The 12,334-nt window shown below is 40.9% G+C and overlaps 1 non-coding gene across 1 annotated transcript; it reads left to right on the top strand.

Annotated features, from left to right (window-relative positions):
• The first annotated feature begins 5,677 nt into the window (after positions 1-5,677).
• TRNAT-CGU (transfer RNA threonine (anticodon CGU)) lies at positions 5,678-5,750 on the top strand. Its single transcript has one exon. It is a non-coding gene; the product is annotated as a tRNA-Thr (tRNA).
• Positions 5,751-12,334: the final 6,584 nt, after the last annotated feature.

The following is a 12,334-nucleotide window of genomic DNA, read 5'->3' as shown; positions in this document are numbered from 1 at the left end:
TGTTTAAGTGATGGAAAATGAAATACACAAAGGGGAAAAAATAAAGAAATGCTTTTGTTGCAATGATTATTACGGGATTAAAGGATAGGATAAATTAAAACCTCCAATAACTTGGAGTATCACCAAGTTTCTATAATTAGGCTGTGAAGATCCAAATCTATAAGACACTTAACTTAGAGAACTATCACTTTTAAATTTGTAATTTTCTCATCTATTACCCTAATGCAAATGGAAAGCAGCTTTTAAATATAATGTTATTGTTTGTAGATTTTACTCTTTTTATTGTGATCATTTTTCTCTATACTAATAGTATGTTTACAAAGTATGCAATATGGAGTGTGTATTTTAATATATACATATGTTGAATTTTTGCATTAATGTTTTCTATAGCTTGAGGCATAGGTATATTTCTATACACCTTTGAAGTCTATTTATGTACTTTTTGTAGAAATGAAAACCTCTGAAAATAGGTTTAAAATATTTGGGGTACTTGAAAATGGATATTATGAAAATGTAATGTAAGCAAGAAATCACAACTGAAATATGCCATAATTCAATTTTCTTTAATACACCCATTCTTGCAGGGCCCAGCACCGTCAATATTTCATGAACCTCTGGGTAATATGTTCCCTAGACACCTGTTTAATATTAATGCAAACTTATTTTAATGTCTCAAAATTTTCTTTCTAAGTCCGGGGAACATTGGATAAATGAAATCTAAGGAGATAGAGGCTTCTAAGTGATTAGAATTAAGTCATTAAGAAAAAAACCTGTTGTAGATTGTATTTTCTAAAAACAGCCATATCAATATATCTCATGTCATGTATTTTTCTTTTAATGCAATTTTGAGACATTCCTTCTGGAGGTGGGGGTCTATGTTCCATCCCCTTGAATCTGGCTAGGCCTGTGCCTGCTATGGAAGGGATGCTATATGACTTTCTAAAGCTAGGTTGTAAAAGGTGATAGAAACTTTCAATACTTTTCTCTCAAGACATTTGTCCCCAGAACCCAACCACCATACTGTGAGGAAGCCCAAACTAAGCTACAGGGAGAAATCACATGGAAAATACCTGAGGACTCCAGTCCACAGCCAGCAACAACTGCCATATGTTTGAGTAACCCATTCTTCAGATGATTTCCTGCCACTGGTCTTATAGTCTTCCACTTGAGTTTCCAGAAATCACAGAGCAGAGACAAGCTGTCCCCACTGTGCTCTGTCCAAACTCTGTGAGAACCAACAAATGTGTAGAACCCAAATAAATGATAGGTGTTAAATTAGGGCATTGAGTTTTATATGATTTGTTATGTAGCAATAGTTAGGTATGGATCAGTCTTGGTCAAATCAGGAGAGAAGAATCAATAATGACAGGGAAAGTTGTTTATTTTTCCAGTTTAATTGAGATATATTTGACATATAATACTATATATATATAAGTTTAAGGTATACAACATAATGATTTGATATATGTATATATTGCAAAATGATTACCATAATTAGTTTAATTAATATGTAACACCTCACAAAGTTACAAATTGTTTTTCTTTGTGATGAGAACTTTTAACATCTACTCTCTTAGTAACTTTAAAATATACAATATAGTATTGTTAACTACAGTTGTCAAGTTGTACATTATATCCCCATAAAGTATATTGCTTATAATGAATAGGGAAAGTGTAATATACGGAATTGTTAACTAAAGAAGGGGTTGGAGAAACAAGGAACTGATAAGTAAAAAGTAAAGCAAATACTATTGAATATAAGAATAGCAAATCACTACCCTTAGAACTGCTAAAGCACCTTAGGAAGTGCCTGCTCACCCATGGCTGAGATAAAGCACAGAAGGAAGAGCCCTCTATACTTCACCCTACTCCTAGCTAAGATCCAGACCTTGATGGGGAAGGCTTGGGCATGATTCACTGAAGAGCAGAGAAATTTCTGTGGGGTTGTGCCAGCAGAACTTGCTTGAAATCTGCCCTCTGGAACTTGCTGAAGATCATTCTTTCAGTGTTTCTTGGAAAACTCTTCCTGGAGAGGTCTCTCACTGAGAGCTCTCCACTAGAAAACACTCAAGGGGAATGCCCACCAGGGGAAGTTAGTGGCTGCTGCTGGCTGCTGGAGCCTGAAGCAGGGGAAAGCCATGACTGTGTAGGAGGTAGGCCCTGGGGAAGCAGCAGGCCAAGTAATGCCTGGGAACCAGGATGCAAATCCCCCTTCCTCCTGCAATGATTCTCCACTATTCTCTACTGCAGAGCTTTGGTGCCTATTAAAAGAAAACTATTTAAAGGATTCATACCCATTTCCACAAAGCAGGCAAAAAGGGTGAACTTGGGACTGAGAGACAGGAAATTCATGAGGAGTAGTGGATAATGCAAATTTTGTTACCTAAAAATGGGAACAAACCCTATAGCATGTGACTTTGGGGCTGGACAGCAGGCAGAAACTGGAAAGACCTTGAGAAGATGTTACTGAAAAGTCCTGAAGACAGTTTCTTCCTGTTGCCTGTCTCACCGTATTTCACTGAGCTTATGCATTTCTTTAGGTGCAAGAAAATCAGAGGTGAATGCTATACCTAAATATAGGATAAAATCTGTGAAAACTGCAAATCACAGACTTTCTGGGAGTTTCTGATCTTTCTTGAGACCACATCCCTTTCTTCTCTGATACTCAGGTAATGAGGAGGAGCTTCAGCAGAGAGGCCCTCCTGGAAAGGCAAGTTTAGGATTATGGAGAATCTGAACAAACTGGCTCCTCCAGAAGGCAGGAGGCAGACTTTTCATCCAAGATGTTTAGGAAGTTACTGATGAGTAACGGTGATAAAATTGACCTCACATTTCTTTCACTCCCCTCACTCTGAACTTCATTAATATGCCCATTTCCTGTTTTGTTGTGTTTCTCTATATTTTTGTTTATGACACTCTAGATCATAAGAGATCAAATTGCCAACATTTGTTGGATCATAGGAAAAGCAAAACAATTCCAGAAAAATGTCTACCTCTGCTTCATTGACTACACTAAAGCCTTTGACTCTATGCTGCTGCTGCTAAGTTGCTTCAGTCGTGTCTGACTCTGTGTGACGCCATAGATGGCAGCCACCAGGCTCCCCTGTCCCTGGGATTCTCCAGGCAAGAACACTGGAGTGGGTTGCCATTTCCTTCTCCAATGCATGAAAGTGAAAAATGAAAGTGAAGTCACTCAGTCGTGTCTGACTCCTAGCAACCCCATGGACTGCAGCCTACCAGGCTCCTCCATCCATGGGATTTTCCAGGCAAAGTACTGGAGTAGGGTGCTATTGTCTTCTCCGTTTGACTTTATGGATCACAACAAACTGTGGAAAATTCTTAAAGAGATGGGAATATTAGACCACCTTACCTGCCTCCTGAGAAATCTGTATGCAGGTCAAGAAGCAACAGTTGGAACCAGACATGGAACAACAGACTGGTTCCAAATCGGGAAAGGAGCACATCAAGGCTGTATATTTTCACCCTGCTTTTTTTAACTTATATGCAGAATACATCAGATGAAATGCTGGTGTAGTGAAGCACAAACTGTAATCAAGTTTGCCAAGAGAAATATCAATAACCTCAGATATGCAGATGATACCACCCTTATGGCAGAAAGCGAAGAGGCTCTAAAGAGCCCCTTGATGAAAGTGAAAGAAGAGATTGAAAAAGCTGGCATAAAACAAAACATTCAAAAAACTAGAATAATGGCATCTGGTCCCATCATTTCATGGCAAATAGATGTGAAAACAATGGAAACAGTGAGAGACTTTATTTTCTTGGGCTCCAAAATCACTGTAGATGGTGACTGATGTGAGAGTTGTACCATAAAGAAAGCTGAGCACCAAAGAATTGATGCTTTTGAACTGTGGTGTTGGATAAGACTCTTGAGAGTCCCTTGGACTGCAAGGAATTAAAACCAGTCAATCCTAAAGAAAATCAGTCCTGAATATTCATTGGAAGGACTGATGCTGAAGCTGAAGCTTCAATATTTTGGCCACTTGATGTGAAGAACTGACTCATTGGAACTGACCCTTATGCTGGGAAAGACTGAAGGCTGGAGGAGAAGGGGACAACAGAGGATGAGATGGTTGGATGGCCTCACTGACTCAACGGACATGAGTTTGAGCAAGCTTCAGGAGCTGGTGATGGACAGGGAAGCCTGGCGTGCTGCAGCCCATGGGTTGCAAAGAGTTGGACAAGACTGAGTGGCTGAACTGAGGTCATAAGAACATTATTTTGCCCATATATGACTTTGGAGAGAGGGAGGTAGAGTGTGTTACTTTTTTACCCAGTGAGACCTTTAAAAGAGCAGGCTGGCTGGCTTTTCATAGATTCTGCAGCCTCTCCTCTGAATGATGGGAGAGCTGTATTCCAGATTGGGACCAAAGCATAGAAACTGGATTTACCACTTCACCAGTGAATCTTATTTTGCTGAGTTGTTTTTAATGAATTACTTGAATTTGCTGGCAGTCGGGTTGCTTTTGGTTTTGCTTTTTGTTTTTAATTAAGAGTCTTTTTTTTTAAATGAGCCGGCTATCAAATCCTGAAAGAAGACAGGAAAACAATCCTTGCTTTGTATCAGGAGCACAGGGTCTCTGATCTGGGACTGGAGACCTAGGATTTGTGGTTGAGTTTTCTTCCTCACCAGGTCTCTTTACATTATTGTTGTTACTGGTCTGAGCTGAGTCCCTAAACAGGCTTTGTGTGTGTGCGTGTGTGTGTGTGACCCTCGCAGCCCCTGTGTGTGCTCAGTGTCTGACTCAGTGATCAGTGTGCTCATATTTATATGTGTGTGACTTTGTGTGCTCAGTGTGCTCCTGTCTGACTCTTTGAGACCCCGTGGACTATAGCCTGCCAGGCTCCTCTGTCCATGGGATTTCCCAGGCAAGAAGACTGGAGTGGGTTGCCGTTTCCTTCTCCATGCAGTTCCTTTACCTGGGTGGAAATTAACAAATTTTCTGATATCTTTGCCACAGCTCCTTTAGACAGAGTTTTACTATTTGGATTTCAGCCATACTCAGCGGGGAAGGAGAAACACAGCACTTTCTTTACGCCCTGGATCGAGGCTTTAAAAGGTATTTCAGCCTCAAAGACAAGGCTACAAACAGGCAGAGCCTCTCTTCCGCTTCAGTTTCAGGGAGGTCGCTCTTCGGGGGTCCTTCTTCACCTCATCCTTATCCTCAACTCTCAGTCTCCCTTCTGAAAACTGATATCGAGGAATTTGAGACAGATCTCGCGTGCTTTACCCCAAGGCTGTAATAAATGAAGCCTGGAAAATCAGTGCGGAACATACTGCAGAGCAGAGGGCGTGACTGTAACTGAAGTGGCCCTGTGGCCCTCACCCGGAAACCTCGCATCATAGCGATGGGCAAGCTGTTCATTCCCTACTCTCGTCAACGTGCAACCTCTGACCCTCGACTGCTCTGAATTTTCAGGCAAAACTCTCAGAGGTGGATTAGGGGTCCTGTATTTCCTTTGACAAAAGCCAATCGAACATGATGTTAAAACTATCAGAGAGTGAGGGAATTTGTTTGATCACAGATCAGAAAATACAAAAGGGGTTGACAGTAGTGTGTCAAATTTTCCAAAAACGAATCAAAATAAAGCAACGAAACCCTAACAATTTCAGTATATAATCTGCTTTAAGACAAGGAGTTAAAAACTGAACTACTGGGGCTCCGTAGCTCAGGGGTTAGAGCACTGGTCTCGTAAACCAGGGGTCGTGAGTTCGAATCTCACTGGAGCCTTGGGGTGTTGCTTTTAGAGAAAACACATGACACAAATGAAGTTGCTGTGATACATGAATTCTTGATATCTGAAATTCAGGTGTGGAAAACCTCATTTGAAATGCCACTAATACAATTAATACCAATATAAGCTTTTTGATGTGAAGAGCCAACCCATTGGAAAAGACCCTGGTGCTGGGAAAGATTGAAGGCAAAAGGAAAAGGAGCGGCAGAGGATGAAATGGTTAGATAGCATCAGTGACTCAACGGACCTGAGTCTGGGCAAACTCCGGGAGGCAGTGAAGGACAGAGAAGCCTGGCATGCTGCAGTCCATGGGGTCGCAAAGAGTCGGACACGACTTAATGACTGAACAACAACAAGCCTTTTAATAAACCAGTTTCTACTGTGATTCAATTTGTCGTAACCTGGAGTCCCGACTAAATTAGGTGCTATAAGCCTAAAGAGATACTGTAATTATCGATTTTATCATACTTACTTAATGGAGTCTAAGCTTCCTTGAAGACAGGAGTAATATCTTGCTTCATATTGTATCTCAGAGCTAGATACAACAATAGAAAACTCAAAAACTGAAAAAGCAAAGAGAATAAAGACTGAAAAAAACAAGAACAGAGTGTTCAAGGGTTGCAGTACAACTAGAAAAGATGTAATATGTAAGTAAGGGGAACTCGAGAAGGAGAAGAGAGAAAGTAAGAGAAGAAATATTTGAGAGAATAATGACTGGGGATTTTCCTAAAATTAATGTCAGACACCTAACCACAGGTTGAGGAAGCTCAGAGAACACCAAGAATACATAATAAGACTACAACTAGCTACTTAATTTTTAAACTACAGAAAATAAAAGATAAAGTCCTGAAAGAAGTTAGAGGGAAAAACATCTTACCCATACAGAACCAGAGATAAGAATTATATCAGACTGCTCCTCAGAAACCATGCAAGCAAGAAGACAGTGAAGTTAAATATTTAAAATTTTGATGGGGAAAAAAAAAAACAAAACAACCCAGGGTTTTGTACCCTGCAAAATTATCCTTAGAAAGCAAGAAAAATACTTTCTAAGACCAACAACACTTTAGGGAATTTGTTGCTAGACTACCTGCCTTGCAAAAACAACCAAACAAACTAAAAACATGCTAAAAGGACTTCTTAAGAGGGATGGAAAAAAAAAAAAAGGTCAGAAACTCAGGTCTATATAGACAAAGGAAGAGCACTGAAGAAGAAATAAGTGAAGATAAAATAAAAACTTGTATTTTTCTTATTCTTAATTGATTTACTATGTAACAGTTTGTTCAAAATAATAGTATTAACTATTTGATTATGCACGCTTATTTATATACCACACACCTCTCTCTATATATATTTGCTTGTGTATGTCTGTATATATGTGACATGAATGACAGCAATGATACAAGGTACAGGAGAGAGGAATTGGGATTATTTTGTTGTTATAAGGTATTCACACTATTCAGGACATGATATAGTGCTATTAGTGTTATCTGAAAGTAGACTTGGGTTAGTTGTAAATATATATTGCAAACTACTGAAAAAAGTAAAAGAAGTGTAACTGTATGCTAAGATAGGAGAGAAAATAGAATCATATAAATGCTCAATTAAAACCTCAAAAGTGTAGATGACAAAAGTAGGAAGAAAGAACAAGGATAGTAAATAGAAGCCAATAATGACTTAGTAAATATTAATCCAACCACATCAATAATTACTCTGAATATTAATGGTCTAAGTACATCAATTATATAAGGGGGTTATTATCAAGAAGACAAGAAATAATAAGTGCTGGTGAAGGTGCAGAGAAATGGAAACCCTTCTGCACTGTAAGTGGAAATGTAAATTTATGCACTCATTATGGAAAACATCATGGAGGCTTCTAAAAAAATTAAAAATAGAACTACCATCACAGGTCAGTTGCTCAGTCGTGTCCGACTCTTTTCGACCCCATGAATCGCAGCACGCCAGGCTCCCTGTCCATCACCAACTCCCGGAGTTCACTCAGACTCACGTCCATCGAGTCAGTGATGCCATCCAGCCACCTCATCCTCTGTCATTCCCTTCTCCTCTTGCCCCCAATCCCTCCCAGCATCAGAGTGTTTTCCAATGAGTCAACTCTTCTGATGAGGTGGCCAAAGTACTGGAGTTTTAGCTTTAGCATCATTCTTTCCAAAGAAATCCCAGGGCTGATCTCCTTCAGAATGGACTGGTTGGATCTCCTTGCAGTCCAAGGGACTCTCAAGAGTCTTCTCCAACACCACAGTTCAAAAGCATCAATTCTTTGGTGCTCAGCCTTCTTCACAGTCCAACTCTCACATTCATACATGACCACAGGAAAAACCATAGCCTTGACTAGACAGACCTTTGTTGGCAAAGTAATGTCTCTGCTTTTGAATATGCTATCTAGGTTGGTCATAACTTTCCTTCCAAGGAGTAAGCGTCTTTTAATTTCATGGCTGCAGTCACCATCTGCAGTGATTTTGGAGCCCCCAAAATAAAGTCTGACACTGTTTCCACTGTTTCCCCATCTATTTCCCATGAAGTGATGGGACCAGATGCCATGATCTTCGTTTTCTGAACATTGAGCTTTAAGCCAACTTTTTCACTCTCCACTTTCACTTTCATCAAGAGGCTTTTGAGATCCTCTTCACTTTTTGCCATAAGGGTGGTGTCATCTGCATATTTGAGGTTATTGATATTTCTCCCGGCAATCTTGATTCCAGCTTGTGTTTCTTCCAGTCCAGCGTTTCTCATGATGTACTCTGCATAGAAGTTAAATAAGCAGGGTAACAATATACAGCCTTGACGTACTCCTTTTCCTATTTGGAACCAGTCTATTGTTCCCTGACCAGTTCTAACTGTTGCTTCCTGACCTGCACACAGATTTCTCAAGAGGCAGGTCAAGTGGTCTGGTATTCCCATCTCTTGAAGAATTTTCCACAGTTTATTGTGATCCACATAGTCAAAGGCTTTGGCATAGTCAATAAAGCAGAAATAGATGTTTTTCTGGAACTCTCTTGCTTTTTCCATGATCCAGCGGAGGTTGGCAATTTGATCTCTGGTTCCTCTGACTTTTCTAAAACCAGCTTGAACATCAGGAAGTTCACGGTTCACATATTGCTGAAGCCTGGCTTGGAGAATTTTGAGCATTCCTTTACTAGCATGTGAGATGAGTGCAATTGTGCGGTAGTTTGAGCATTCTTTGGCATTGCCTTGCTTTGGGATTGGAATGAAAACTGACCTTTTCCAGTCCTGTGGCCACTGCTGAGTTTTCCAAATTTGCTGGCATATTGAGTGCAGCACTTTCACAGCAACATCTTTCAGGATTTGAAATAGCTCAACTGGAATTCCATCACCTCCACTAGCTTTGTTTGTAGTGATGCTTTCTAAGGCCCACTTGACTTCACATTCCAGGATGTCTGGCTCTAGGTCAGTGATCACACCATCGTGATTATCTGGGTCGTGAAGATCTTTTTTGTACAGTTCTTCTGTGTATTCTTGCCATCTCTTCTTAATATCTTCTGCTTCTGTTAGGTCCATACCATTTCTGTCCTTTATCCAGCCCATCTTTGCATGAAATGTTCCCTTGGTATCTCTAATTTCCTTGAAGAGATCTCTAGTCTTTCCCATTCTGTTGTTTTCTTCTATTTCTTTGCATTGATCCCTGAGGAAGGCTTTCTTATCTCTTCTTGCTATTTTTTGGAACTCTGCATTCACATGCTTATATCTTTCCTTTTCTCCTTTGCTTTTTGCTTCTCTTCTTTTCACAGCTATTTGTAAGGCCTCCCCAGACAGCCATTTTGCTTTTTTGCATTTCTTTTCCATGGGGATGGTTTTGATCCCTGTCTCCTGTACAATGTCACGAACCTCAGTCCATAGCTCATCAGGCACTCTATCTATCAGATCTAGGCCCTTAAATCTATTTCTCACTTCTACTGTATAATCATAAGGGATTTGATTTAGGTCATATCTGAATGGTCTAGTGGTTTTCCCTACTTTCTTAAATTTAAGTCTGAATTTGGTAATAAGGAGTTCATGATCTGAGCCACAGTCAGCTCCTGGTCTTGTTTTTGTTGACTGTATAGAGCTTCTCCATCTTTGGCTGCAAAGAATATAATCAATCTGATTTCGGTGTTGACCATCTGATGATGTCCATGTGTAGAGTCTTCTCTTGTGTTGTTGGAAGAGGGTGTTTGCTATGACCAGTGCATTTTCTTGGCAAAACTCTATTAGAGTTTATTAGAACTACCATATGATCCAGCAAATTCACTTTTGGGTATTTATCTGGAACTTGAAGGAAACATCCCCTTTGATGAACTAAATCAAGTTGACCCAGAGAAAGGAATCCAGAGAGATAAATACTCCAAACTTTCTGTCTTGTCTCATTCTGTTTGCTCCCTCAATTGAAACTCAAGATGAAGTTGCAGGCCAGGGGAACCCAAATTGTGGTCAGTGCAGGCCATACTTCCATAGAAAAAAGAGCAGGCAGAAATCAGAAGATTTTTTTTTAACATTAACAATCCCAAGCACTTGGCTTTCTATCTACATTTTTCTTCATGCGCATGATTTTATTCTTATAATGCCTACATTGTGTTAATAAAAGTCAGTTTAATATCCAGTGACATATTTATTGTGAGTCTTGTAAGTTTTCATCTCTTAAGAATAGTTCCGAAGATACTGGTTCTTCTTGTCTAGATCCAGACTTGGAATACAGCACATGAGTGCTAAGATGAGGTTTATATAAATCACTTAGAACAATGTCTGGCCCATGATAAGCTCCATCCAACTTGTGGCTGCTACTGTTGTTTAGATGAATGCCCTCTAGAGGTTCAGGCAGAGCTAGAGGACTGTGTGGTGGGAATGTAGGAAGAGATCGTGTGGTGAGATGGTCATTACTAAAGGGCTATGTCACTTCTCACTGCTCCTTACTTTAAGGTGTGTTTTAAACATACGTAACGATCCAGTTTAAAGAGATTTAAAGAAAGAGGAATGTGCCTTGAACTAAAGAGCCCCTTGATGAAAGTAAAAGAGGAGAGTGAAAAAACTGGCTTAAAACTCAACATTCAAAAAACTAAGATCCTGGCATCCAGTCCCATAACTTCATGGCAAATCGAAGGAGAAAAAGTGGAAACAGTGACAGATTTCATTTTCTTGGGCTCCAAAATCACTGTGAATGGTGACCGCAGCTGTGAAATTTAAAGACCCTTGCTCCTTGGAAGGAAAGCTATGACAAACCTAGACAGCATATTAAAAAGCAGAGACATCACTTTGCAGACCAAGGTCCATATAGTCAGAGCTATGGTTTTTCCAGTAGTCATGTATGGATATGAGACCTGGACCGTAAAGAAGGCCGAGTGCCAAAGAATTGATGCTTTTGAACTGTGGTGTTGGAAAAGGCTCTTGAGAGTCCGTTGGACAGCAAGGAGATCAAAGTAGTAAATCCTAAAGGAAATCAACCCTGAATATTCATTGTAAGGACTGATGCTGAAGCTGAAGCTCCAATACATTGGCCACCCAATGCAAAGAGCCAATTCATTGGAAAAGACTCTGATGCTGTGAAAGATTGAGGACAGAAAGAGAAGAGGGTGACAGAGGATGAGATGGTTGGATGGCATCATTGACTCAGTGGACATGAGTTTGAGCAAACTCTGGGAGATAGTGAAGGACAGGGAAGCCTGGTGTGCTATAGTCCATGGGGTCACAACGAGTCGGACATGACTAAGTAACTGAACGAGCAAAAAAGATCCAGTACAGCAATGCAACAGACGCCGAAATATGGAAACAGTTCTCTCCCCTCACACTCCTTCCTGCATCTGAATGGGGATATTGGGTCAGTTGATATCAGTCCTGTTTCTTAAGTCCCGTGTGGACAGGAATAGTCAGGCTATTCTATTATTTACACAACTCTCCTTCTCACTGACAGGAATTATTCCACAAAAGCCTAAAAGCCTCATATCTGGTATGTATGTGCCAGCTGCGATTACTCTAATACAAACAAGCATACTAACAAACAACATTGGCCTTTATAATGAGATGCCCCAGGCAGAAAATGAAGATACTGTGTGGGCAAATTGGGTTTGCCTCCACTCTACTGGGTTGTAGAGGCAAACTACCTGCAATGAACCTCGAAAGAAGGTCGAAGCTGGTGGAGGAGCAAGGTGGGAGCTGGGGTGGGGGACACCACCTTGATCTCTGTAACACTCGGCACTTTAAGGAGCCGTTTCCGCTCTGGTTGTTTTCCCACAGGAGATGCCGGACCAGCCGGCTGGCTGTATGACTTGGAATGAGGTTTGCAAGCAGGCTCGGGAAGGATTTAGGGGAACCTGGAGGCACAGCCCGGAGATGCTGGACAGCAAGGTGGATAGTTCCGCCAGAAGCGCAGCGGGGGCTGGGAAACCCGCTGGGCGAGTACAGGGCTGGCTCTGCTTCTCTGGGTCCTGATCTGGTAGGAAGCATCACGGACCAGCCAGGCGGTGCGCAGTGACGCAATCCCTCAGTCAAATAGCTCTTGTCTTCCACGGAAATCGTTCCCTTCTTGGAGTCAAGGCGAGGGGGAACCGGAGTTCGCCCGCCCTTTCTCCTCAGC

Source organism: Bos indicus, chromosome 23 (assembly GCF_029378745.1).
Source record: "Bos indicus isolate NIAB-ARS_2022 breed Sahiwal x Tharparkar chromosome 23, NIAB-ARS_B.indTharparkar_mat_pri_1.0, whole genome shotgun sequence".
Taxonomy (NCBI): Eukaryota; Metazoa; Chordata; class Mammalia; order Artiodactyla; family Bovidae; genus Bos; species Bos indicus.
The sequence above is the reverse complement of the archived record's forward strand: the minus strand, read 5'-3'. Positions and strand labels throughout refer to the sequence as shown.